The sequence below is a fragment of the Dipodomys spectabilis genome, unplaced genomic scaffold, assembly GCF_019054845.1.
Source record: "Dipodomys spectabilis isolate Male_0828 unplaced genomic scaffold, ASM1905484v1 ptg000182l, whole genome shotgun sequence".
Lineage (NCBI taxonomy): Eukaryota > Metazoa > Chordata > Mammalia > Rodentia > Heteromyidae > Dipodomys > Dipodomys spectabilis.
Window position 1 is genome coordinate 811,963 of NW_024870859.1, and position 27,791 is coordinate 839,753.

The window sequence follows — 27,791 nt, forward strand, 5'->3', positions numbered from 1 at the left end:
ATAATACTGATAGAAGAAAGGGATAGAATGATAGGAGAGAGATAAAAAGGAAAAAAGGAAAAAATAAAGACTAAAAATTTTAAAAATGGAATACTTAAAAATTGTATAAGTATAAAGAAATAATACTGCTATTAAAGGAGTTAAGCCTAAGAGGTTGTGAATTTAGCATTCAATTACCAAATTAAGTAGGCACACAATGAAGGGTAAGGTCTAATAATCGATGATGGGTATATATTTATAGATGAGCAGAACAGCAATTATGTCTTGCACAAAAAAAAGGACTAAGAGGTTAAAAGAGATCTATGAAGAAAAAAAAAAAAAAAAAAACAAGAACAAAAAAAAAACCCACACACACCTAAAATAAAATTTGTAAAAGAAAACAACTAGAAAACTAAATCTTAAAAAAAAAACAATGTAGAAAAATGAGTTCTTTGATTTTTTCGGGGGGCGGGGGGAGGATCTTATATCTCCCCTGTGTCCATAACCAGTTTCTTGTTGGAGTCTCTGGTTTGGTTGCGGTGTTTGGTTTTCCTGTGGGTTGATTGGTTTCTTATGTCAGTTTGTTTGAGCAGGTAGTCAGTTCTGCCTTACCCAGGACTTTGTGATCCTCCTCCCAGGCTAGTTCAGTGGGAGGGAGATCTATTTTGACTTTCACAAAAGCAGGAGATGACTATTCCCTCTAGTTTGGAGTTGCTGTCATGTGGCTAGATTGTGAGTATAGTTGAAGCTTATCTGAAATCAATAGCTTTTCCTTGAGGGGCTAGATCCTGAGACAATCACAGATCCCAGGCTGGAGCCTTTCTCAGGATTTATGTTAGTAGGTTTCAATTGTTTTCCTTTTACCCCTCCTGCTGCTGAGTCTGTGGCCTAGGTTACAGTGGGGAGGGGCAGTCTCTGGCTCTGTTTACCCAGTGAAGAAAGTCACTCTTCCGGGGCAGACCTTCCTCTGCCTGGGAAAGGTAACTTTCCTCTGGGTATAAGTGATCAGGAGAGGTCAGGTTCTTGTGACCTGTTGAATGGCCCTATTCTTTTCTTCCAAGGCCTGAGGTGGTGCTTGCTGCTTGGACCAGGCCTTTGTCAGTATCAAAGATAGAGTTCTTCTGAGGTGGTAAGGAAGGGGCTACCTTCCCACCGCTGCTTCATGAGAAGGAGTGAGGATGTCTTGAGATTACTAATGCCAGTCTCTTGGTTTTCAGGCTGTCTATGGTCTGTGATAAGCAGGATGAAGTTTTTTGCTCCTTGTCAGTTCTTACTGGTAGTACATCTGGCGTTTTTGTCCAGGGCTCTTTCTGTTGGTATGGTGGCCACAGTACCACCACTGCCGCTGTGGATACCGTCAAGTGTTCAGATCTGTCCCCTTAACCAAGCTGTCTGAATTTTCCCTCTCTTGCCAAACTCTCTGTAATGAGATGGCACACTTGGTTTGATTCTTTAGCCTAGGACTATTCACTGGAACACTAAAACTGCTTTCTATGCGAGAGCTTGTTTAGCCTCCAGCATCTCCTCTGCCATCTTCCTTTCTTAGTCAAGAGGATACTCTTAAAAGAGAAATAGAAAGGCTCAATGCCTACATAAAATATGTGCATATGTATATATATATATATATATATGTATATATAAATGAACTCCTAAATATGAAAACAAGATACCTCTCTTTTCTTTCTTTCTTTCTTTCTTTCTTTTTTTCTTTCTTTCTTTCTTTCTTTCTTTCTTTCTTTCTTTCTTTCTTTCTTTCTTTCTTTCTTTCTTTCTTTCTTTCTTTCTTTCTTTCTCTCTCTCTCTCTCTCTCTCTATATATATATATATTATTCCACCTTCTTTTCATTATGCATGATGTATTAAGGTATATATTTTCAGGAGGGTTGGGGTAAGGGTACATTACTTTAGGGAGAAAGAATGAAAAAGTTCAGCAGTGGAACTCACTGGACTAGTGAAATTGTATTATACAATTCATGTGTAGAGATGGGAGGGAGGAACAGAAGATTCCATTCAGAAGGAAATGTACTCATTTCCCTACTCATGTAATTGCAATCCCTCTGTACCTCACCTCTATAATAATAAAATAAACTAATTTAAAAACCGGGTAGAGCGGAGCGCCGATGGCTTACACTTGTAACTCTAGTTACTAAGGAGCATGAGATCTGAGGATTGCAGTTCAAAGCCAACTCAGATACAAAAATCTCCACGAGTCTCCAATTAACCACTCAAAAACTAGAAGTGGCACTGTAGCTCAAAGTGGTAGAGTTATACCCTTAAGCAAATAAACTCAGGGACAGTGCCCAGGCCCAAAGTTCAAGCCCCAATTAGCAACAAAACATTTTTTTTAATGTTTTTAAAGCAAAAAACTGGTAGAGAGCAAAGGAAGGTTGACTGTGTCCTAAAAGAAATGTATTATTTACCTGACTTATGTAACTTTATGCCCTCTTTTCATCACTGTTATAATAATACAATTTTAAATAAAAATATTTATTTCTTTAAAAGGCTCTTTATGCTACCAAATAATCCCCTCAATTTTGTCTGGGAAACACACCTTTATTGAAAAATAACTTCACTGGGCATAGACTTCTAAATTGGTTTATTTTTATTTTAAACATTTACATATTTCACTTCACTATTTCTTATGTTGCTTTGTAGTTTCAGATAAGTCATTGTTCTTATTCTTGCTCCTCTACAGGTAAGCAGTTTTGTTAATGCTGGTAATTTGTTTTTATCTTGCTTGCTTTTTTTTTCTGTCTTTGGCTTTTGCTATACAAGTATATTTTACCTTTTGGTATTTGTTCTGATTTGCATTTTCACTTTCTTGAATCTGTAATTTAATATTTTTCATTAGTGTTGGAAAGCTATTAGCCACTATTATTCAAAATATGTTCGTGCTCGGTGCATTTACGTCTCTTATTGCAGTTATATAATCGTTTTGCAGATTTTGTATTTTCTAGTGTTTGGTTGTTTTACTTTTGTGGGTTCTTTTCTTTCCATATTTCTTTGGATAACTTCCAATTGACTTTTGCTCACACTCATTGAGTCTTTCTTTAATCAAGTCCACAGAGGAATCTATCAGCATTTCAGTTTTGTTGATTCTGATTTTTCCTATCTCCTTTTGATTTATCCCTCTCTGCAACATTGTATATCTGTTCATGCAATGTCTATTTTTTCAATAGAGTATTTAACATATTAACTACAGTTGTTTTAAATAATAGGTCACATCTGTGTAATCTGTGTAAACAGTGTAATCCTGTAAGTCTGGTTTTGATGCTTGAGGTGTTTTACTTGGAGCCTTGTTTTTCCTTTTAGCATGCATTGTAAAATATTGTTGCATGTATTGAGTAATAGGAACTGAAGTAAGCATGCTTAAATGTGAAGATTTATGCTAATCTAGTGTCATTTATAATTTCTTCTTTTTGTGGTACTTTAATAATTCCTTTTCAAATAGTGTCTTATCTTCTAATTTTCAGCTATAGTGCATAGTTAATTATCTTAGCAGCTTGTTAGTGTGGTGTGTGATATCGGAAAGTGAAACAGTTACATAATACCTTCATTAATTCTCAATCGTTCAGTGAGTTGGTCTCATATCTATGCCTTTCAGAGCTGTTTCTACCCTCCTTTAGTGACACCAATTTTTTATCCAGTCTATCTTTTTTTAAAAAGATTTTTAACATTTTATTGTAAAAGCCAAGTATAGAGGGGTTACAATTACATAAGTCAGGCAATGAGTACATTTTCTTTTGAAGAGTGTCACCCCTCCATCTTTCTCACAGATTTTTCCCTCCCAATCACCTTCCCCCACAGGTTATATAGTTCATTTTAGCATAGCATCTAGTATCAAAGTGGAATTGATTCAGCTTTGTCTCAACATTTCCATGCTTCCCCTTCCCCTACCTAAATCAGATAAACTTATATACAAGGCAGAAGGTACAGATACAAAAATAATTAGAAAGTGCCTGTAATTCTACAAGTAAACCCAATAGATATTAAGAGAAAAATAATTACACCTGGATATGATTAATTGAACAGCAGTCTAAACATTCACACAATGAGAACAAAGGAGGATATTCTTAGGAGAGTATCACAAGGGCCCAATAACAATGTGCATATGATCATATAAAATGAAATCCAATAAATGGAAGCAAGAGGTTTTAGATTGTACTGGTTTCGGTTCTTTTTTTTCTTCTTTCCTTTTTTCTTTGGTTTATAACCAGTGTATTTCTTTGAAGCTTGTCTCTTAATAGCTATGCCATTTTTATCTTCTCTCATATAATTCTGGGAAGATGAAATGAATAGAATTGTCTTTGTTCACTTCGGGCAACTTTGAAATATTTACAGTTTTTCTTTTGTCATGTTGGGGTGTGTGTGTATATGTGTGTGTGTTTGTGTGTGTGTGTGTGTGTGTGTGTGTGTGTGTGTGTGTGTGTGTGTGTAGATGCCGGGGCTTGAAATCATGCTTTTACTCTGTTTTCTTGTTCACTGATGGTGTTCTACCATTTGAATTACACCTCAGCCTTGTATTTTTCTATTTATTTAGACTATGAGTTTCACACTTTTCTCCTTGTGTTGGCTTCTATCCAAGATCTTTCAGGTCTCAGCCTTCTGACAAACTATGGTTGCACGCTTGAACCATCAGCACCCACAGCTTTTTTATTTTGTTTTGAAAAAGGAAGATACAATATATTTTCTTTAGGGTTGCATAAAAAGCTTGCTGAGTTCACTTGTCTTTCTAGACTCCAGAGAGGTACTGTGTTTTCTGATCTTGGTTCACTGATAAGCTCAAATAGATGTTTTCAAATTGATCCAGTTTTTTTCTTATTTAAAGAACATGAGTGACAACGTCTATATATTTTCTTTAGGGTTGCATAAATAGCTTGCTGAGTTCACTTGTCTTTCTAGACTCCAGAGAGGTACTGTGTTTTCTGATCTTGGTTCACAGATAAGCCCAAGAAAAATAGATGTTTTCAAATTGATTTTCTAAGCTATTTACTCATCAAAGCCAATGTCTTGATTCTATTGTGGCTATATACACCTGAACATGTACACACCTAGTTAGTAAAGGACACAAAAGTCATTTCCAAAAATGTGATGTAATATAGCATAGCTGTTTCAGGCAAAAGTAGAGGCCTTCTTGGAGGTAAAAAGTCCCTGGAGTCCATAGTTAGTATTTACTATAAGGTTATCTGAATATCCAAATATCCAGATTTTCATGGTATGAATTAGGCTTGTGCATGTAACTTGGAACTGACATTTTAAAATGAGTCTAACATTACTAATGATTCATTTGGGGGACAATAATAATAATAATATATTCAAATCTGTGCAGACATATTGGAATATTTGTAGAAAATATATAACTACACAATTAAAGTAATTGGAAAATAAACAATTTTTCTAGATTAAAAAATATGTTGTTATTGCAAAAGTGAGCTAGTCAGAAAATGAGTATAATTCTTTATGAACAGTGTCACCCCTTCCTGCTCTCATTCCCAGTTTTTCCCTCCTGTCCTCAACCACAAGTTGTATAGTTCATTTTCAACATAGTATCAAGTGGATAACACTGTTGCATTTGTTCACCCTTTATCTCACCATTCCTGTGCCCCCCTTAACCCTCTAAAGACAAAAGATATAGAAAACAATAACAGCCACAAAGGAAAATAAAACAAACAAAAATCTTGTTCCCGTTTTCTGGAGTTTATTTCAATAAATATTATTTTTTATGGTCAGATGAACATAGCTATTGTGCCTGTGATCCTTTCTTAAGAAGATCTTCCTTTGGAAACCATACTGCATTGTTGGTGGAAATGTAAACTTGTCCAACCACATTAGAAAGCAGTGTGGAGTTTCCTCTACAGACTCCACATAAAGCTCCCTTATGACCCAGCAATCCCACTTTGGGGCATTTACTCAAATGAGCACAAACAAGACCATATTAAAGTTACCAGCACAACTATATGGCAGCATTATTTACAGTAACTAAGACTATGATATGGAACCAACCCAGATGCCCCTCAGTAGATGAATGGATCAAGAAAATGTGATATATATGTATATATCACTATATATATGTATTTATATTCAATATATATATATATATATATATATATATATATATATATATATATAATGGAATTGTATGCCTCCATCAGAAATAATGACATTGCCCCATTTGTTAGGAAATGGAAAGACTTGGAAAAACTATATTAAGCGAAGTAAGCCAGGCCCAAAAAACATAGGTCCCATAGTTTGTCTTATTTGCAATAAATAGTATAAGTTTAGGACAAGCAGAAAAGTTCAAAAGCTATGTACATATGATCATGTAACATTATGTTTAGCAAAATGAAACCCAAGATAGAGGCATACATTTTTTTTCTTGCTATTGTTTTTAATGTATTTATAATGTACTATGTGATTTTTTTGTTCCTTTGGTATGTTCCTCCCCCATGGTATAACCCCTGTTTTCACTGTATTTGATTCCGGTGTTCTGCATCTTGTATATACAATTTTCTAATTTGAAGAGGGGAAGTAAAAAAACACAAAATGCTTAAATAAGGATTCAGTTTGAGTCATTGTAACAATGAGATGTACAGGACAATATATTGAAATGAAATTTACAACTTCAGCCAGGTGGGGATGGGAAGTAGTTGGGAAGGTGGGGAAGAAGAGATGGCAAGGGTAGAAACAAAGGAGGAGGAATAAATGTTCACTAAAAAATGTGCTCATTTCCTTACTCATGTAACTGTAACCCCTCTCTACAGTATTTTTACAATAAAAACCATATAATAAGGAATATTTTGGTATCACTTTATATGAATGCATAGAGACCTGTATAACTTATCATGTTCCAGTATATTTTCCTACCCAGTGTGTTTACTTATAGATTTATAGGCACATTCTAGTTATCACAAATGAGGGGAGCTTAGCTAACAACATAAATAGAAAGCCCACAGAATGAGAGAAGACTTTTACCAGTTATGTACCAGACAAGGCCTCATGTATAAAGCATGCTTTGAGCTCAAAAAATTAAACCTTCTAAAAACTAAACCCTTATAGAAACAAATAAATTAATATATTCGCTAAAGACTAGAAGAAAGACTTCTCAGAAGAAGAAATAAGAATGACCAAGAGACAAATGAAAAAATGTTCATCAAATTTCTTCATAAAAGAAACACAAATCAAAACACTATTAAAATTCTACCTCACCCTAGTTATAATGGCCATTATATTAAAAAAAAAAACTAACAATAACAAATGCTGTAAGGGATGTGGTCAAAATGGAATTCTACTACACAGTTGGTGGGAATATAAACTTGTTCAGTGCTCTGGAGAGCAGTATGAAGTTTCATCATAAGTTGGAATATAGAGTTCAATATCATCAGCAATTCCACTCTTGGGCATTTGTCTAATAGTCACAAACAAGGCTACACAAAATCCACCAGCATAACTATGTTCATTGTTTACCATATCCAAGATATGGAATCAACTCAAATGTCCCTCAATGGATGATGGATTAAGAAAATAAGGTATATATCCTGGAACGTAAAAAATTAAATCCCCCAAAAACAATCTTAAAAGAAATAACTGCCCAATAAATAAGTGAGCTAAAGACTTAAAGAGAAAAGAAGACTTAAAGAGGAAAGAAAGATGGCCAATAGACACATGAAGAAATGCTCAACCTCTCTAGCTGTAAAAGAAATGTCAATCAAAAAACATTGAGATACCACCTCACCCAGTTAGAATGGCTATAATCAAGAACTCTAATAACAACAGATGCTGGAGCGGATGTGGACAGAAGGGAAACTTACCACATTGTTGGTGGGAGTTTATACTTGTTCAACCACTTTGGAAAGCAGTATGGAGGTTCCTCAAAAGACTCCACATATAGCTCCCCTATGACCCAGCAATCCCACTTTTGGGCATTTACCCAAATTATCACAAACAAAACCATGCTAAAGCTACCAGCACAACTATGTTTATTGCAGCATTATTTACCATAGCTAAGATATGGAACCAACCCAGATGTCCTTCAGTAGATGAATGGATCAAGAAAATGTGGAATATATACACAATGGAAATCTATTCCTCCATCAGAAAGAATGACATTGCCCCATTTGTTAGGAAATGGAAAGACTTGGAAAAAATATATTAAGTGAAGTAAGCCAGGCCCAAAGAAACAGATCCCATGGTTTCCCTTATTTGTAATAACTAGTATATGTCTGAGTCAAGCAGAAAAGGTCAGATAAGTTGATGTTAGGGGAGTGAACCTCAAGATAAGTATTCAAATGGTTTTTTTTTGTTTTTTTCCTTTCGTGCAATTGTTTCTAACATATTTATAAGATGATTTCTATGTTGCCTTGTATGTCCCTCCTCTTTAGTATAACCCATGCTTTCACTGTAATTGATGTTGGTATAATTTGTGTAGGGGAAGGAAAAAAGCAAATCTTTAACTAGGGATACAGGTGGACTCATTGCAACAATGAGATTTACAAGTCGTTATGTCGAAAAACGAACTTTACAACTTTGGCGGGTGGGGGAGGATCGGGTGCGGGGAGGGGGGGAGTATGGGAAGGGATGAGAAGGGGAAACAAAGAGGAGACAACAATGCTTGATAAGAAATGTACTCGTTATCTTGCCCATGTAATTGTAACTCCTCTGTATGGTATTCTCACAATAAAATAAATTAAAAAAAGAAAATAAGGTATAAACACGATGGAATTCTACTCAATCAGAAAGAATCATATTGTACCACTTGTAAGAAAATGGAAAGACTTGGAAAAATAATATTAAGTGAGTTTTTCTAGTTTACGTTAACAAACATTAATAACACAATGAATGAGGTTTCATTGTGGTGATTCCTGTCTATCAAGAGCAAGGCCCAGAGTTCAAACCCCAGTAACACCAAAGAAATAAAAAAAACTGTAAGAAATATTATTTTATTATTATTGTATTGAATGAATGGGACATGAATGTAAAAGAGGAACTGTCTGGGGTTGATTAATGGGGGAAGAGGGGAAAGAAAATGCTGCTAAATGGTTGAGAATATATTTATATATGAATATTAGCTCAATAAACCTCACCAAGCATTGTTTGAGAGAGGACGCAAGAGGTGGAATGACATTATAGGCAAAATTATTCAGAGTGTATCATATGCATATATGGAATCAGCATCTGTGCTGATTGTTTGGTCTCATTCATATATTCAAACTAGATCTAAAATGATAGGAATACTAATAATAATTTGAAACTTGCTAATATCCATCTATCTCACTATCTCTATCTTCCTTTGGATGTATGAAACTTTAGTAATTGTCTTGCGAAAGGAAACTTTTCCTTAAGCAATCTTCTCTGTGCAATATACTTTTTGAGAGTGTACTGGTCCTAAGTGGAAGACAGATGTGATCTCCGTATGATGCAAAATCCATGACTTAAGCATGATCACTCGTCTTTTATATATTTAATATTTAATTACAAAACAAATTCCTTTATGAAAATTAATATTTTAATCCTGAAATTCTTCATCCCCAAATTTATTCTGAATGTCACATTGCCTTAGGGAATCAGTGTTTCATAAAAACATTTTGTTACATTTTTACCACATCCACTCCGGCATTTGTTGCTGTTAGTTTTGTTGATAATTGCCATTCTAACTATGCTGTGGTGGATTCTCAGTGTTGTTTATATTTGCATTTATTTTGTGGCCAGAAATGTTGAACACTTCTTCGTTTGTGTATTGGCTATATTTACTTCTTGTTCTTCTAAGGAGTCTTTGTCATTAGCCCATTTATTAATTGAGTTGTTTCTTTGAGGGTTTATTTTCTGAGGGTTTTATTTTTTAGTTCTAAGGATAGTTTGCATATTAGGCCCTTGTGTGATGCATAGTTAAAAATCTCTCATTCTGTGAATTTTTTCTATTTAACTTGTTAACTATGTCATTTGCCATGCACAAACTCTTAAATTTGCTATAATCCAATTTATCCAGTTTTTCTTTGATTTGTTGTATTTCTGGATTTTTACTTAGAAAGTTTTGCCTTGTTCCCGGGAGCTGGAGTGTTTCTTATAACCTTTGCTGTAAAAGTTTCACAGTTTCTGGCCTTACATTGAGGTCTGATTCATTTTGAATTGATGCTAGTGCAAGGTGATATATGGAGATCAAGTTTCAGTATTTTTTTTTTTTTGGTCTGTTGTGGGGCTTGAACTCTGGGCTTGGGTGCTGTCCCTGCGCTCTTAAGCTCAAGGCGAGTGCTCTATCGCTTGAGCCACAGTGCCACTTCCAGTTTTCTAGTGGTTTATTGGAGATAAGAGTCTCATAGACTTTCCTGCCTGGGCTGGCTTTGAATCGCAATCCTCAGATCTCAGCCTTCTGAGTAGCTAGGATTACAAGCATGAGCCACTGGCGCCTGGCTTAAGTTTCAGTTTTTTATTACACTGTTGGTGGAAGTGTAAGCGTGTACAACCACTCTGGAAAGCAGTAGAGAGTTTCTTCAAAAAACTAAACAGAGCCAGGTACTGGTGGCTCACATGGTAATCCTAGCTACTCAAGAGGAGGAGATCTGAGGATTACAGTTCAAAGCCAGCCCAGGCAGGAAATTCTTTGAGACTCATCCAGTTACCCACCCGAAAACCATAAGTGGTGCTGTGTCTCAAAGTAGTAGCCTTGAGCAGAAGAGCTCAGAAATGCATCCAGGCCCTGAGCTCAAGCTTGACAACCAATAGAAAAACAAAACAAAACAAAAAACCTAAACACAGAACTACCCTATAACCCTGCAATTTCACCCCTTGGCATTTGTTCAATAGAGCACAAACAAGGCCAAAATAAAGTGACCAGTACATCCATTTTTATTACAACATTATTTACCATTGCCAAAATATGGAATCAGCTCAGATGTCTTTCAATGGACAAATGAATCAAGAAAATGCAGTTTAAATACACAATGGAATTTTATTCATCCATCAGAAAGAATGATATTTTAACATTTGCAAGGAAATGGAAGGACTTGCAAAAAATATTAAGCAAAATATGCCAAATCCAGAGAAACACAGGTTGCATAGTTTCCCCCATTTGTGGGAGCTAGAATGAATCTATAAATCAATATGTAAACGCACTTAGTGTTAAGCAAGTAGGTATAAATGAATTAACTGAAGTATAACAGACTCTATGGAGAGTGAAAATAATATAATTCTTTAGAAAGACAAAGTCAAAGCCCAACAAAATAATTACCAGGAAACAGGCAATTGCAAGAGTGAGGGTGGGGAGGGTCAAGATGTAGAGGGGTAGAATGAATGGGGGAAAGGAGTAGAACACAAGCAAGAATGAACTGTGTATACTGCAGAATTGAGAAAATATAAAGGGTGAGTTAAAGAGGTGGGTGAAGATGGGATGATATGACTCTAGATGCATTTTATACATAAATTACATTGTTAAATGGCCAAAAATTCAATACATAAACTAAACATTAAGAAAAGTGAGGGAAATGATGGGGTGGAAGGGGTGGGTAAGAAGGGTGACATTGATCAAGAGGAATTGCATTCATAAACTGATCTGTTGAATAGCAACTCCTTTGTACAACTAATTAAAGAAAGAAAAATATTCAATAAAAAGAGAAAAGAAATATTGTTACAGCTAGGCACAGGTGGCTGAGTTCTAGCTATTTGGGAGACTGAGATCTGAGGATCATAGTTCAAAGCCAGCCAGAGCAACATAGTCCATGAGACTCTTATCTCTAATTAACTACTAAAAAAGCCAAAAGTAGAACTGTATCTCAAGTTCTAGCCTTGAAAAATAAATTTAGGAACAGCGAACAGGCCCCAACTTCAAGCCCCAAGACTGGCAAAAAAAAAGTTCTTACAAATACTTTTTTATCTTAAAAAATTTTTAATGTATTTATTTTAATTGTATAGATGATGTACAGAAGGGTAACAGTGTTACCCCCGCCCTTATTTTTTCCCACTTTCCTTCCTCTCCAACTCCTCTCCCCCCCCCCTTTGTAAAGTTCATTTCCAACATAGTATCTAATGAGTGTCACTGTTGTATTGTTGTTTCATCAATTTTGATTTTTATTTTATTTATTTTATTTTATTTTATTGTAAAGATGCTGATGGGGTACAGTTACATGAGTAAGTAATTGAGTACATTTTCGTCGAGCATTGTTACCTCCTCCCTGTTGTTCTTCCAGTATCCCATTCCTCCCCCACTTCCCCCCCCCCCCCCCCCCCCCCCGCCAAGTTGTAAAATTCATTTTCAATATACTGTCTTGTGGATATCATTGTTGAAATGGTTCATCCTGTGTCTTTCTTTCAGTGTTTTGTTATTCGCCATCTCCTCCCAAATTAGACAAATGTATATAACAAGGTGCAGGATACCAAATCAAGTACAGTAAAAACGGGATATACCGTAGGGGGAAGGACATACAAAGGAAACAAAAAAAATCACATAGTACATTTAAAACAACAACAACAAAGAAAGACCTCGTGTCCATATCTTGGGGTTCATTTCAATTACCACCATTTTATATAGTCATATGCACAAAGCTTTTGAGCTTTTCTGTTCATCTAATGAAAATTATCCTAGACATATACTAATTATTGCAAATGAGGGAAAACATCGGACCTATATTTCTTTGGGTCTGGCTTACTTCAATTAATATGATTTTTTCCAAGTTTCTCCATTTCCTAACAAATGGGGCAGTTTCATTCTTTCTGATGGAAGCAAAGAATTATATTATTTATTTATTTACATATATTACATTTTTGATCCATTTGTCTACTGAAGGGCATCTGGGTTGGTTCCAGAGCTTGGTTCTGCCTGTTGAAACTGATTTAAGAAACCTACTAAGCTAATTTTGATTTTTTAAAGAACTTATCTACCTTCCTCTTTCGGATTTGAAGGAAGCACTTTTATTGTGTGTTTTTTGTGTGATGTTTTACTCTTGAATTTGTGTGTGTGTGTGTGTGTGTGTGTGTGTGTGTGTAGTGTGTGTGTATAGTGATTAAGAGTAACCTTAGGCTGAGACTGTAACTTATTTATCTCAGTGTTTACAGCATCTAACACAACATCTATTTTTTTCTTTTTGTCCTCAATAAGTGAATTTTGAACTGAAGTTATTAAAGCATCTTAATTTCTCATCAATTTTCTAAGGCTCAGCTTCTCTTTCTCTCCTCTGTCTCTCTCTGTCTCTCTATTATATATATATATATACACATATATATGTTTTATATATATATAAAACAAAGACTGCAACTCCAAGTCTTTTCTTTCCATTACCTTTTGTGAATTTGTGATCACAGCTGCTTTATCACAGTTATGTTGGTCTGTTGCTTCCAAAGTTGACCGTAAAGGTGTCACAGCATCCTTTCTACAAACTTTCATTCAGGGATAGCTACAAGGTACTAGACAATTTTCAAATGAATATTGAGGAGATAAGTAAATATACTTTGTAGTTTACAACTTCACTATGGTCCTAGAATAGTCTAGAATACTGCTTACTTGAGTCACTGTCACTTAGGTTTCTTTGGTTTTAATATCATATTTGGTATTTTTTCTAGGACCCTTGGAGTTTACTAGACTAAAATGTAATGCTGTCTTAGACTATATATGAATATATATTCTTTTATCATTTTATATTGCTTGTGTCGAATGATGGAAACAAGCAAAAGAAAAAAATCATTTCTCTTAAACACTGAAACCAGTCTTCTGTAGATTCAGTTTATCGATACAAATTTCATCTAAACTTTGAGTGAGTCTCTTTGGACAAAGTAATATTCTCTGCAAATAAACATAGATAGGTTTATCTATATTTATCTAAGTTTATCTATGCTTCTTTCTATGCGATCATTCGGACTTTCAGAATTCTATTTGATGTTTCACAGTTACAATGAAAGCATACGTATCTTGAAAAAAGACATTATTTATACTAATGGTTATTGGTGTACTGAATCACCTAATTTTATTAATAATCATAACTAGTATGAAAATTTTATATCAAAAATATATAAATATCTGACAATTTAAGAGTCTATGCACTTAACAAATATTCATTGAACAATGCTATAAATAAATCTGTAAATTTTATTTATTCCTAAAACTGATTAAGCTATTGAGGGTTAATATAGAACTTATTAGACAATATATCCATCTAGATCCTGCCTTTTTCAATGCCTTATATGGGGATATGAATTTTCTTTTCTCTTCAAATCTATTTTAAATCCTATGAACTTAGTTACCATAGGTAATGTTCATTTATATCCACTGTAGTTGTTAATAGTAGTTAGTATTAGTGCTATCTACTTGGCAGGCAAATAATGCTATAAATAAACTTTATATTACAATTCTATGACATGATAATCTTGTTTAATATGAAAGAAATTGTCCATGTAAATGTGTCCATCATGAAAATATTTTACATAAATGTTTCAAATTATTTGTCTAATAATGAGTTGCAGTTTTATACAATCTTAAATTTCTATTAGCAAAACATTTATATATTACTTAGGATTGCAAAAGAATTCATGATTTTTAAAATGATTTGTCTGAATCAGAATTAAACCAATAATAGTGGGTAAAAGTGATATTATAGAATTATTAATGGATAGATGTTTATCAGTGTACATTTAAAAATAGTATTTATTCCTATGTCTGAATATGATTAAGAATATCAATTGATAATATATCAGCTAAAAGAAACCAGTCTAATTTAGATTTATTTGGATATACTTACCATTCCTTCATATTTTACGCAAGTTGCTTACAATGATAAAATGCCTTTCAGCTCTAATTGCCAAGCTATCTATTAAACAACAGATGTATACTTTTTAATCTAATGAGTGTTTATGTAGGAATAGGACTAGATTTCCTTGTGTTGACATTTAACATAGTCTAAATTATCCTTAAATTTGGCACTGGACTTTTAAATCCTATGAAGGAAAGCATAGGAAGTACTTGCATACTCTCTTGTAATGATTTAGCTTTATATTTATAGAAAAATTATTTTACATTAACACATACAACTGGAGAAGAAAGTAAGATCATAAAAGCCCCAGTCCAAACATAGTGGCCCACCACAAAAAATAAAATACCTAGGAATTAGCTTAACCAAAGAAGTGAAGGACCTCTATGATGAAAACTTTAAAAACTTGAAAAAGGAAATCAAAACAGAACTTAGGAAATGGCAAAAACTCCCATGCTCCTGGATTGGAAAGATTAACATCGTGAAAATGGCAATACTTCCCAAGGTTATCTACAAATTCAATGTGATACCTATCAAAATTCCAACCTCATTCTTCAAGGAAATAGAAGAGGCAATCCAAAAATTCATATGGAACAATAAAAGACCCTGAATAGCAAAAACGCTCCTCAACGAAAAGAACATTGCTGGAGGAATATCAATACCAAATTTCAAACTCTACTATAAAGTCATAGTAATCAAAACAGCTTGGTACTGGCACAAGAACAGACCTCAGGACCAATGGCATAGAATTGAAAACCCAGAAATGAACCTACAGACCTATAGCCATCTAATTTTCGATAAGGGAGCTAAAAAAATAGAATGGAAGAAAGACAGCCTCTTCAGTAAATGGTGCTGGCAAAATTGGTTAACTACTTGTAGAAAACTAAAGCTAGATCCTTATCTATCACCCTGCAACAGAATCTACTCCAAATGGATCAAAGACCTCAGAGTCAAAGCAGACACTCTGAAAACATTACAGGATGGAATAGAAGAAACCCTAGGTCTCTTTGGCGCAGGCCGAAATTTTCTTAATAGAGACCCGGAAACACAACAAATCAAAGAAAGGTTGGACAAATGGGATTGCATGAAGTTGCAGAGCTTCTGAATGGCAAAGGACATAGCTAGCAAGATCAATAGAAAGTCTATGGATTGGGAGAAGATCTACACTAGCTATACAACAGACAAGGGTATCATATCTAAAATATACTTGGAACTCAAAAAAATTAAATCCCCCAACAACAAATCCTCAAAGAAACAACTGCCCAATATATAAGTGGGCTAAAGACTTAAAGAGAAACTTCTCTGAAGAAGAAAGAAGGATGGCCAATAGACACATGAAGAAATGCTCAACCTCCCTAGCCATAAAAGAAATGCAAATCAAAACAACATTGAGATACCACCTCACCACAGTTAGAATGGCAAAAATCAAGAACTCTAATATCAACAGATGCTGAAGGGGATGTGGACAGAAGGGAACCTTACTTCATTGTTGGTGGGAGTGTAAACTTGTTCAACCACTTTGGAAATTAGTATGGAGGTTCCTCAAAAGACTCCACATAGAGCTCCCTTATGTCCCAGCAATCCCACTTTTGGGCATTTACCCAAATGTTTACAAACAAGACCACACTAAAGCTACCAGCACAACTATGTTTATTGCAGCATTATTTACTATAGCTAAGATATGGAACCAACCCAGATGTCCCTCAGTAGATGAATGGATCAAGAAAATGTGGTATATATACACAATGGAATTCTATGCCTCCCTCCATCAGAAAGAATGACATTGCCCCATTTGTTAGGAAATGGAAAGACTTGGAAAAAATTATATTAAGTGAGGTAAGCCAAGCCCAAAGAAACATAGGTCCCCTGGTTTCCCTTATTTGCAATATCTAGTATATGTACGAGTCAAACAGAAAAGGTCAAATGAGGTGATGTTAGGAAAATGAACCCTAAGATATGTATTTAAATGTATTTTTTTCTTTCATGCATTTGTTTCTAATGCTTTTATAAAATTATTTCTTTGTTGTTTTGTATGTCCCTCCCACATAGTATAACCCCTGCTTTCACTGTATTTGATGTCGGTATAATTTGTGGAGGGGAAGGGGAAAAACAAGTCGTTTAAATAAGGATACAGGTGGACCCGTTGCAACAATGAGAAGTACAAGTTTTCATGTCGAAAATGAACTTTACAACTTTGGTGGGGGAACGAGGGTTGGGTGGGGGGGGTGGGGGGAGGTTGGGAATGGATGGGAAGGGTAAACAAAGGAGGAGGCTACAATGGTTGATAAGAAATGTACTTATTATTTTGCCCATGTAATTGTAACCCCTCTGTACAGTATTTTCACCAAAAAATATTTTAAAAAAACATTGTGGCCCAAATAAAAGGGATTTTTCTTTTTGGTCTTGTCCTGGGGCCTGAACTCTGGGCCTGGGCTCTGTCAGCATTTCAGCTCAAGGATAGCACTCTACCACTTGAACCACAGTGCCAGCAGAAAAAACTGCTTTTGTGGTGCTGAGGAATCAAATCCACGGCCCCATGCCTGCAAGGCAAGCTACCTTCCCCAAGAGAAGGATATTTTAAAACTTTACTATTTTCTACCTTACTAATGTAGAATTAGTTCCAAAATCATTAATCAAATTAATGACTACTACAAAGAATTCCCAAATCATAGATGACAGAAGGTTGGTTTTAGAAAGAGATTTTAAAACTTTATTAAAAAAAACAGTTGGAAAGCAGCTGCTGCAGTGATAGACACTGTTATTCATAATAATCATGAAACTTAGAATTACTTTGAAAAGCAATGGCATAGTTATAGAAAAGTTTTAGTAGATTTGTGACATTTCCTATGTGAAAAGTTCCAGATATTTTTCCATTGAGATACAAGTTCGAATTGAATAGGAAGGCTTTGGAGTTGGGTATAGTGATTCATACTGTGACACCAGCCATCAGGAAGCTGAGGCAGGAAGATCAATTTTTAATATGTTTTTCATTGTAAAAATACTGTACAGAAGGGTTACAGTTGCATGAGCAAGGTAATGAGTACATTTCTTATCAAGTATTGTTACCTCCTCCTTTGTTTTTCCCCTACCATCCCTCCCTTCCCACCTCCCCAAATACAATACCCCACAGCCTAAATTGCAAAGTTCGTTTTCACCATAGTGTCTTGTGCAGCTCATTGTTACAATGGGTCAACCTCTATCCCTATTTAAGCATTTTGTTTTTTCCCTCCCTGCCCCCAAATTAGAGAAGTGTATATACATGATGCAGGGCACCGACACCAAATACAGTGAAAACAAGGGTTATACTGTGAGGGAGGAGCATACAAAGACACAAATAAATCGCATGGTACATTATAAATACTTTAGAAACAATAGCAAGCAAGAAAAAAAAAACCCACTTGTGTTCCTATCTTGGAGTTCATTTCGCTTAACATCATCTTATCTGGTCATATGTACATAGCTTTTGACCTTTTCTACTTGTCCCAAACATATACTAGTTATTGCAAATAAGGGAAACCATGGGACCTATGTTTCTTTGGGCCTGGCTTACTTCATTTAGTATAATTTTTTCCAAGTCTTTCCATTTCCTAACAAATGGGGCAATGTCATTCTTTCTGATGGAGGCATAGAATTCCATTGTGTATATATACCACATTTTTTTGATCTACTGAGGGGCATCTGGGTTGGTTCCATATCTTAGCTATGGTAAGTAATGCTGCAATAAACATAGTTGTGCTGATAGCTTTAGTATGGTCTTGTTTGTGATCATTTGCATAAATGCTCAAAAATGGGACTGCTGGGTCATAGGGGAGCTCTATGTGGGTCTTTTGACTGCTTTCCAAAGTGGTTGAACAAGTTTACACTCCCACCAACAATGCAGTAAGGTTCCCTTCTGTCCACATCCCCTCCGGCATCTGTTGTTGTTAGAGTTCTTGATTATAGCCATACTAACTGGAGTGAGGTGGAATCTCAATGTTGTTTTGATTTGCATTTCTTTTATGGCTAGGAAGGTTGAGCATTTTTCATATGTCTATCAGCCATTCTTATTTAGGAGGATCAATTTTTTGAGCACAGCCTGACCAACACAATGAGTTTGAGGCCAGGATGGGCTAAATAGCCTGTTTCCATAAAAGTCAAAATTAAAATAAGTACAGGTTTTGAATGTAAGTCTATGTGTGAGTATAGTATAACTAGCTACCTTACACACAAATGAAAGCAGGACTGTTTTATCAAAACTATAAAAATAAAACAAAACAATATGCTAAAATCCAAAGGAACTGAATATATGAATAGCTGAAGTCTTTTTCAAGCTCTAACATATATATCAGTTTTTGGAGCAACTGTTCACTCAGCTGTGCCAAAAACAAAAGATGACAAGCTATTCTCCAACATACGGAAGTGCTTCAATGTTAAGAATGGGTAAAAAATATATGTCTTATATCATGAGAAGTGAGACAATATCAAAATTTTAATATGTTATAATCCACATATGAGATGTTACTATTATTATGGTGCTTTTAAACCACTTGCTACCAATAATTGCATCCCACTGGATAAATGCAAAGCTACTTGGGTTCTCTGAAAAACCACCGAACCAATGGTAAGAGTGAAAATAATTGAAGAGTAATTCCTATGAGCAAAATAAAGAGAAGAAATAGGGCTGGACAAGGAAAGGTTTTTGTAAAGTCTCAGCCTCAATACAGGAAGATTTTTTAGCAAAGATTGCATCATAGATAAATTCATTTACAGCATATAATGGCCACAACTTGGTTGGGCTTCACCAGGAAGATAGTTAACTACCCTGTTAACTCATTGCTCACATTAGCCAAGAGAAGATCAGTGACCTCAGAGTGAGGTACAACAAGGGATGAGTGCTAGAAAGTGCACAGCAACTATCATTCCAACTGCTGAACAACTGTTTTTTTTTATTTGTTTTTGTTTTACCTGTTTTTCCATTTTTATTTTTCCTGTGCCAGTGCATGAACTCATGGTTCCTGAGCTTGCTCACCTTTCTTGCTAATAGCTGGCAATCTACCACCCAAACCACACTTCCAAAACACTTATTTTTTACTGGTGAATTGTAGATAGAGTCTCATGGGCTTTTATGATGGTGTTAACTTCTAAACATGATCCTCCAGGTCTCAGCTTCCTGAGTATCTAGGAATTCAGGCATCAGCCATCATCACAGAGCACAAATATATCTTTAAGTAAGTGGTGTGACAGATATCTGAGTCTACCAAATATATAACCTGACTGTGCATTTATTATTGATAAAACAAAAATGTATCGATTCTAATATACAAAGCCATACACAGAAGAAGCATTTAACATGTAGGTTGCTGGTGAAGGTGATTCTGTCAGTGTTTACCAGAGACAGAGAGACACAAAGACAGAGAGATTTAGAGAGGCAGACAAGAGAAAGAGGCAGACAGACACAGTGTGTGTTTCCTTGTTTTTGTTTTTTGTTCTTTTCTTTTATAATTTATAATTTTTACTTTATTTTATTGTAAGTGTGATGCATAGAGGGATTATAGTTACATAAGTAAGGTAATGAGTACATTTCTTGTCAAACATATTTACCTCCTCGTTTTCTCCCATTTTCTCTCCCTGACTCCCCTTACATCCAAGTTGTAAAGTTCATTTCCAAAATAGTGTCTTTTGAGTATTGTTTTTGCATTGATTCACATTTTGTCCTTTGTCTCACCATTTTGTTGAGAAATGTATATTCAAGAGAGAGTGAGATTGAACTGGGGTGCATTTTCAGATTGTATTAGCTGTGCCACAATGAATCTCCCATTGTAAACTTAATGCATACTAATAAAAGCTTATTTAAAAAGAAAGAAGAAATAAATACTCATTCTGCATGTTTTCTTTCTCTAATTGATGAAGGCAATGAATAGCTCTTAGAATAAGGAAGAATTTTCCATATGTCTGACATTTAAAGAATGTTGATATAGCTAAAATCCTTAGATAGTATAGATTTTATTTCTGGAAACAAGAAAAATATCAGGTACAGTAAAGATAGTATCTCCCTCCTTATTAAATTCAGACAAATTTCATCTACTATGACAGCTCTAGATTCCCTTCTTTCAGGATTCTTTCCCTGCAGCTCAGCTTGGTACACACAAATGCATCAAGCAGCCCTTTTGTTATGTCCCTGTGTAATCTGTGGCTAGCTCTGGTACTTTGACTAATGTCATGACTCTCAGTAAGAATCTCTTCATCTTTTCTGACCTTCAAGGTTTAATTTTCATCCCAGCATCTACAAAACTGTGACAGGCTAGGCTAACTTGATGCCTTGATTTAAGGTAAAACCTCAGACCTTTCACATATCCTTACACTTAGGGAATGAACAGATTCAAACGATGGAAGAAACATTGTTACTATAATCAACAAATACAGGAAACAAGCCTAGTTACTAAGAAGATACATATTAGAATCAATTGTATATGATTTGAAATAAACTTATACATAAGAGGCGTTATGATTTGGGGAATATATTTGCTATAGTTTTTAACCTACACTAACAAATGAATCATTTACTTTCCAAAAACTTTCAAGGATGTCTTCCTGTTCTCAGTTCTTTCAAGTATACTTAACACATAATTTCATTTGTGATATATAACTTGTTGTAAATCAACTTCTGATAATGGTACTACTTAGATATTCTCGCAATAATGCATATAAGGAGGATACTCAATCCCAAATATATTAAATTTCTTTTTCTACTTTAGAAGAAAATAATCATTTCTTTGCTTTAAAGAGAATTATATTTGTGTGGTTGGAGTACAAACTAAATATTAGAACTTTATAAATTACCTTAGCACTACTGTTTTAAGTATCACTAGTATTTTCTAAGAAGAGAGGCAATGAACTTTGTTCAATGTTATGGCTGGGGTTGTAATTTCTGATTACTAACTTCTAGTTCTGTCTTTCTGCCATAATTTCCAGTACCAGTGAACTGAGATTGGATTTTAGATATAATAACAAAGTGGATCCATTTGTAAAAATTTCCCTGATACTAATATAAACTTTCCAGGTCTGGAATACAATTGTAAACTATTACTAATCATTTAATATGTATATTTCTAAATGGCTCTGACACAATGGATATAATAACTGACAATTTCATAGTTTAATAATATTCACAGATGTATAATACTGTTGCTTCCCTTAAGGGTCTTATATTCTGGCTGGGTAGACAAGGCAGTCATATCAATACTAAATGATTCTAGGAAGTACATGCTTAAAAGCCAAATTATGTAGTTAGCGATTATAAATGATTTATAGATGCTTGTTAAGGAGAACTTGAAAAGTAAGCCTTGAAGGATACAAATTCTTTTGTATGAAGATAGAAATGAGAAATATTTTTCAGTGTGAGATAACATGAAACAAAAAGGGGAAAGTCTTGGAGAAGAAAAAATCCCAGGATTTTCTTAGGGTAACCATAAAACAGATCATGTGTCAAAAACATTCTCTTTTGCTAAAGCAGTGAGTTATGAACATGGTTCACTCTTCACAATGAGAAGTAGAAATACTCTGCTATCAATACCTGTCCCTCTCCAACCACTGCTCCATCTTTTTTTACCTTTGCCTTCCTTACTCTTCATGCTTACCTGTGTTTAACACTGCCTTTTTCATTTTTCCCAACTTAAAATAAAAAGAACTTGAAAAATTCTCTTGATAGCACATTTTTCTTCAGCTATAACCTATTTATCTCCTTAACTTTGCAATAAAACACCTACAAAGTGAAGTCTGATCTCTCAAATCTTATCATCCTGTCATTTTTGAACACCCACCATTTAGGTTTTATCCTCATTGTTGTACTGAGACATCTTTTGTAAAAAGCATGAATGACTTTTATATTTCAAACCTCAGTGGTAAATTCATATTTCTTGTCTTGTGAATCAAATAGCAGATGATTCAGAGATAACTGTGTACATTGAAACACTTCCTTTTATTTCAAGGAATCTACTTTCTTGGTTTCTCTCCTACCTCGTTGGTATGTTCTTTTGTTTTCTATTTTTAGTTTTATTTTTTTCATCTTTCCTAACTGTGAACTCTGAAAGCCTGGAACAATCAGTCTTTTCATTTAGTTTTCCTATTCTCACCCCTTTGACCACTCCATCAGATTTAGTGTCATTAAATAAAATACAAAAGTTGAAAATAGCTCTTTACATTTCTAGTCCGCACTTCTTTAACTCCAGACCAAAATAACCAGCTGCCTACTCTATATGAATATCTAATGAGACTCTCCACTTAACATGGTTGATACTGGTTACCTGGTCTTTTGTCTTAAACTTGTTTTTAATAAAATAATTAATTGTTGTTCATCTTTACCTTTTATAAAACTAATTAGAAAAATTCTTGGCATTGCCTGAATATGCAAAAAGAAACACTGTGATTCAGCAACTCTGCTACTGATACTCTAGTACAGTTTACTATTGTCTGCCACCCAGATTATCACAAGTTTTCTATTGTTTCAGTTCTTTCACTGTTCTTCTTAAAATATGTTTGCAAACCAACAGAATACTATTTTGTATGGATCTAGTCCTTTTACTTTTCTAAAATGACTGTTTCACATCTCACTTGATGACTTATCAGGCCCATTACATCTCGTTTCTTTTCTAAATACTTCTTAGAACTGGAATAACACACAGATCTAGCTACTTGCTATTTTTAAGACAGTTTTTCCCCCCTCTGGGAATTTCAAGTGCAGTTCTTCTGTCTGAAAAGCTCTTTCTCCCAATATTTAGGTGGATTGTGTCCTCACTACCTTCAATTCTTTGAGAAAATGCCACATTCTTAGTTAACTAGTAAATGAAAGTAACTCTTCTTAATTGGCCAATCCCTGTTTCCAGTACTTAAACATTCTTTTACTACTTAAATTTTCACCATATTGATTAACATTTTTCTATTCTTCTATGTTTTATCTATCTATATATGTATTATATTATCTTATATTTTCCCTCACTGGAACATGAATCTGTAAGAGCATGAGTAACAACCAATTGATGTGGAATAAATGAATACCTCAATTTCTCTCTCTTTTGAAAATCATAGTGCCTGAAAGTATCTCAAAAGTTTTCATTAGATTAATGAAATTTATAAATTCTTACTTTTTTTTGTCTGTCATGGGGTCCTAACTCTGGGCCTGGGTGCTGTCTCACAGCTCTTCAGCTCAAGGCTAGCCCACTACCACTTGAGCCACAGCACCACTTCTGGCTTTTCCTCCTTATGTGGTGCTGAGGAATTGAACTTAGGGCCTCATGCACACAAGGCAAGCACTCTACCACTGAGCCATTTTCCAAGCCCAAATTCTTATTTCTTAATATATTGACTATGATTTTTGATTTCATCTTTTTCTTGTAGAGTAAATTGTACAAAAAAGAGTTGATATTGAACTTTCCTTTAACCCTGCCCCATCACATAAACTTCACATGGCTTTTTTCTGAATAGTTTACTCATAAAATACAGAACAGAAGAAGGCAATATCTTCTTTAAAATATGTATTTTATAACGTATAAGTCACAGTAGTATAGGAAAGGTTGGTGTGGCACAGCATTTTTCATTGAATCTAGAGCTAAATTATTACTAACAAATTAACTTGCCAGTAGAAAACATATGTAAAATATATGCTCTTATAAATCAGATAAATTGATTTCAATTAAAAATAAATATTATTGAGTAATAGTAGTTTGACATAAAAGTTTCACTGATTTTTTTTCCCCTAACTGGGACTTAAACTCAGTATCTGACACTTATGCTTATTGGTTGGCCTGTCTAAACCACATCTCCAATCCAACACTGGTGTTTTTAATTGAAAAATATATACTGTTATCAGCCATCACTAACCATTTAATATTTCATTTTAATTTTAACTGTTCAAAATTACTTATTTTTTCTTGAAACAATGAAATACATTTGTGATTTCTGAGCCTGAAAAATGGGTACAAAGTTATTGAGAAACAAAAAGAGTACTACAGCCATCAGATCTGATGTAAAGTGGTGTAGTGTTTTATGGATAAGCTGCCTTAATTCTGGAAAACTCTCTAAAAGTCCTAACAGTCCAATGTTTCAGTGTAAAGAAATTATCCTTGGAGGGAATAAGCTTCTTAAATTACGTAGGAGGAGATGTTTCAAATCAAAGTAAGTGTTTATTTACTTATTTACTTATTTTTTTTTTAGGACTAGGGTTTGAAATCATGGCCTTATGCTTGCTAGTGTACAAACACTTAAAGTTATACTGCCAGTGGGGAGGAGTTATTTTAGAGTCTCATATTTCAGTGGTCCATCAGAATGATTAATATTTTTCTTGTATACCTATATTCACATATGGAACTTACATAGACATATGATAATTGCGATTATTATATCAAAAGCATTTATTATAAAAACTCAAATTGACAATTAAAATCCTGAGTATAAGTGCAAATCTAGTCCATGGAGTCCCAGTTCAGTCTTGTTTACAATTTACATGAGACCCAGTCAAGCTGACCTGCACTCGAATGCATGGGTATCTCTAATTATGTGGAGACAAAAATAAACAGGAAAACGTCCCACATTCAGAGGTTAAAATCAGCTCATGATTGAACAGCGACTTTGATATTGGCCCCATTCCTGTCCCACTTTCTGGCCACATCCTCCACTTCTCACTTTCTTCCCTCCTGCCTTTACTCTTCTGGGATGCTCTTGGCCACCATGCCTGGTCAACAGCCCTGTGCCTATAGGCGGATGCCATTTGCTTTTGGGTTGATCCCAAAATTACCTGGGTATATGCCCATTGGGAAGCAGGACTGGAATTAGACAGAAGCTTGCAAATTTTTCTAGACAATGCCAGATAGTAAGCATCACTTCTGAGCCATGGGGTCTCTGAAGTTGCTGTGTGGTAGCCTGGCAAATTCAAAAAATTTTATTTCTTGAAAAAATAACATTGAGTTCTTACAACTTTTCATGCACTATACAAAGAATTTCACAAATATCTAGATTAATAATTCACTTTATAAGAGAAAAACTGAAGGTCATCAATTTAAATTTACTGTAGTTGGTCTGATTCCAAGAAGCAATGAGTCACTAGTGACCTGAACTAATTTACAACAAAATTGCTTTTTCTCATTTTCAGAGAATCTTATAATAAATTTGAATATCATTTAGTTGACGAACTCTATAATTTGGGTAATGTGAAATTTTTTTGTACCTACTCAATGGATTTTACTTGCTAGAGATAATTACCCTTCCGTGCACCATCCTGGAGCTTTTTTCTCTGGGCTGTTTGTTTGTTTTAATGCACCTCATGTTGCTTCCTATTGGATGTTTATTCATTTTCAAATTAAAGTGAAAATTATTAGTGTGCCCAAAATATTAATGAACATATCAGACCTACTAATTGAACAAAGCACAAAATTTCTGTCATGAAACAGCATAAGATGAAGGTTGATTTTGGATAAAATTAGAGCATGTATTAGAATAAGATTTTTGTTCTTTTGTCTATTGCTAAAATATTTATCACTGCATAATATTTATAACATTCCTAAAGTTTTGCATTAACTAACTTAATAGATCATTTAATACATAGTAGATCATTTGGTAAGTAATAGGATAATCTCCTTTGCCTCCCATAAACTAGCTTTTGGTTACTTAGGAAACAATAGGTCACTCAAAAATCTTTATTTATATAGGCCTTTGTATAGCATAGACCACTAATGAATAGAAATGATTTTCTCCCAACTTCAGATATTTAATGGTCACAGTTCCATAATTAATTTAGGAAGAGGACAGATAAACCTTCATTTAAAGCCCTGGGCACATGTAAACTTGATATATTGTCAAGAAAGCAATTTCTAAATGAAGAACAAAGTTTTTATTACTTAGGTATCTTTCACACTGAGAAACAGCAGAATAAAAATTCGGTCGTAGATTATTCCATAGTTAAGATTGGAAAAATTGCAAAGCTTGATTAAAAAAAGTAGCAAGCAAAACATTTTCAGTGTTTATTTCCTTTTGAAATGCAGGGAAACATCATTAATTAGCATCTAGATTGTATAGATAACTACATAGGCTACACAAGAAGAAAGCAAATTTACCCTGGTAATGCTTTCTTCTTATGGAGTCTGTGATTTTTACATAAAATATTTTCATGATCTTCCCAACCAAGGTTGGACAATAAGTGATATTCTGCAGTGAAGCAAGTTTTGGCTCATCTCACAGTTCCAGCACGTCTTAGTAACTTAGTTATTTAAATTCTCTAAGACTGTATCCTCCCTCACAAATGTAATTCTTATTATATGAGGATTCTATGAAAAATGAGATTATGTATACACTCTACATTATTCCATAATTTGTTTACACTAAATTTTGGGTTACTTTTTCCCTTTGTCCATATATAGACACGGAAAGGTCCAGAAGACACTTTTAGAGATAAATATAAAACTTTATTCTTGTCCTGCTTTGTTTTAATTACTCTTCCCTAGTGTATTATGCACTGGTGAGGAATAACTAGTGGTTAGCAGAATATAGTAAATGAGTTCAAGTATTGCTTTTCCTCAAATATTTTGGTGTTCTGTTTCAGGGAATAGTGCCAAACCCCTCTATGCTGCCACATCAGATCCTGTTGTTGCAGCTGTTATTCTTGAATCTTAGCCCAGAATCTTCATTCCTGGACACAGACTGAGTGTACAGAAGAATGGATGGAACTTACTTAGCTGTAAAAATCTCTCTCCTTTCTAGTCTTTAGAGGTATGTTCTCCCACGTGTAACATATACTTTTCGATTATAATACCAATAATATGGTAGGGTATGAAATAATTTTGTGTCTTCAAGTAAATGCACATTCAAAGAAAATCATTCTTTTCCCAATTTTAATATTATCCCATATTTTAGGATAAATAGATGGAGAAATTTTCTTCTAATTTAAATCAGTCACCTCTCAAATTTCCTTCTAAATAAAATGAATATCTGAGATCTGTCATCTCCACAGTCTAAGCAGGTGTACTTTCTTTTATCTTTATGCTGAATAATAAAAATAAAATTTCATCTATGGTCGATACTTACTTGACACCTGCCAGAGAAGTCCCATTGGTTGGCCAG